This window comes from Elephantulus edwardii, unplaced genomic scaffold, assembly GCF_000299155.1.
Source record: "Elephantulus edwardii isolate Elephantulus edwardi_28Jun2011 unplaced genomic scaffold, EleEdw1.0 scaffold00007, whole genome shotgun sequence".
NCBI classification, from domain to species: domain Eukaryota; kingdom Metazoa; phylum Chordata; class Mammalia; order Macroscelidea; family Macroscelididae; genus Elephantulus; species Elephantulus edwardii.
Window position 1 is genome coordinate 7,821,707 of NW_006399757.1, and position 1,884 is coordinate 7,823,590.

The following is a 1,884-nucleotide window of genomic DNA, read 5'->3' on the forward strand; positions in this document are numbered from 1 at the left end:
ATCAAGAAACTGTTCTTACCAGGCGATGTAGCATAAAGGAAATAAATCTGTAGGTAATAATCAACAGCTTATTTTAGGGGCAGTATCTGTGGCTTTGAATGCTGAAGAATGGACTATGTTTGTGTTAATGCAAGGTCCACTATAGAAGTCATAAATGATACTGCAAGACTAAGTTATACAACAGATTAGCCCAGAGGGACAATTAGCTTGATAGATTGGATAAAATCTGTGATTAACTTTGTTTATTCTTTGAAGAGAAACTGCTCGCTCCCCATCTAAATAACAAATGAAACACTCCAGAGGAAGCAACTGATGATCTGAAGATGCAAGCCATGTTGAAATGGTTTTATGGTGCTGAGGATATTAATCCAGTGAGTATACCCCTTACAGAGGTCACGACAGAGATGATAATCATGGGAGCTCTTCTGACATGGGCACCTTCTGTAGTTGCGCTACTGGAGAACAACACAATTTGAGAGGCTGTGTCAGGTCTCTTGAAATGACTTCTCCTTATTGGTTTAAAGGATACAAAGAAAATTAGAATGATTTGTAGACAAATGGGAAGAGACTATGGGGAAATGATTTTCCCTAGCAGGGTGAAGATATTTAGATGGTTACTCAGGAATGGGGTGAATGTAGTACACATTAATAAAGTTGAGACAAAGGTTATAAGGCAGCACTACAGGAGGGTGTGCGAGCTAATTAAGGATCCTTTGTTCTCCCAACATCAAGAAAAACTAAACAAGTCTGTTCTCCTCATCATACGTTCAAGGTAATTAATGATGGGGAGGCCCATTCAGAATAATTTGAAGCAGAAGCCCAGCTAGTTGATCAAGATATAGATTTACTAGAAGACTTTTGATCCAACACCAAATAGGGGACCCCAGCGCATATGTTCATGTGCAGTTAAAATGACCTGGGAGTGAAGAATAAACTATCGTGGGCCTTCTGGAGAGATCTAAAGTTGTATTGGCATGATATGCAAATACAGCCATTGATGAGACCAAAATGAAACTCTGGATAAGATTTAGAAAATAGAAACACATATTGTATGAATAAGTTACATCTTCTTTGCCTGAACGAATTATTGGTGTGCATATGATGTCTAACTGGAGAACACTACCTTACCAGATACTGTAAAACTGTTGGTATGAAAGACTTCCCTGAGGCCAAACTTTACTGATTGGACAAACTAAATAAGAGCCTCAAGTTTTGCTTGATCCCACTCAGATTGTTAATTTGAAGCAGTGAAAGATACTAGGCAGATAAAAAGGAAGAATTGCTTTGATTAAAGACATGCTAACTCTTTCAGTGTTCATACCAACAAATTCTCTGTCTAGCAACTCTGTATGGCCAATAGAAAAGGGAGAAGGCTCATGAAGGTTAAATGTGAACCTTTGAGGACTAGTGTTCCCTGTACCTTCAGCAGTCCCAAATATAGTACCAACAGTTCAAAAAACAGAAAAACAGAGCAAATTAAAGAAGACTGATACTCAGTGATTTTACAAATGCTTCTACACCATTCCAATCTCAGAAAAGAGCCAGCCATATTTACTTTTGCATGAGAAGGATTTCAGATTGTTGTTGTGTCGTTATGTGTCTTTGAGTCGCTTGCAACTCATAGCAACCCTAGGTACAACAGCCCTAAACTCTGCTCTGTCCTGTGCCAATTGCACTGTCTCCCACACACTCATCCCGATTACCCCAGTCACTGAATCAATCCACCTCATAGAGGTCCTTCCCCTCCTGCCATCCCTCCACCCTCCCAAGCATGATGTCCCTCTCCAAGGACCTGTCCCTCCTTACAACATGACCAAAGTATGTCAGAAGAAGCCTCAGAATCCTTACCTCCAAGGAGCAGCCTGGTTTAACCCTCTCAAGGAT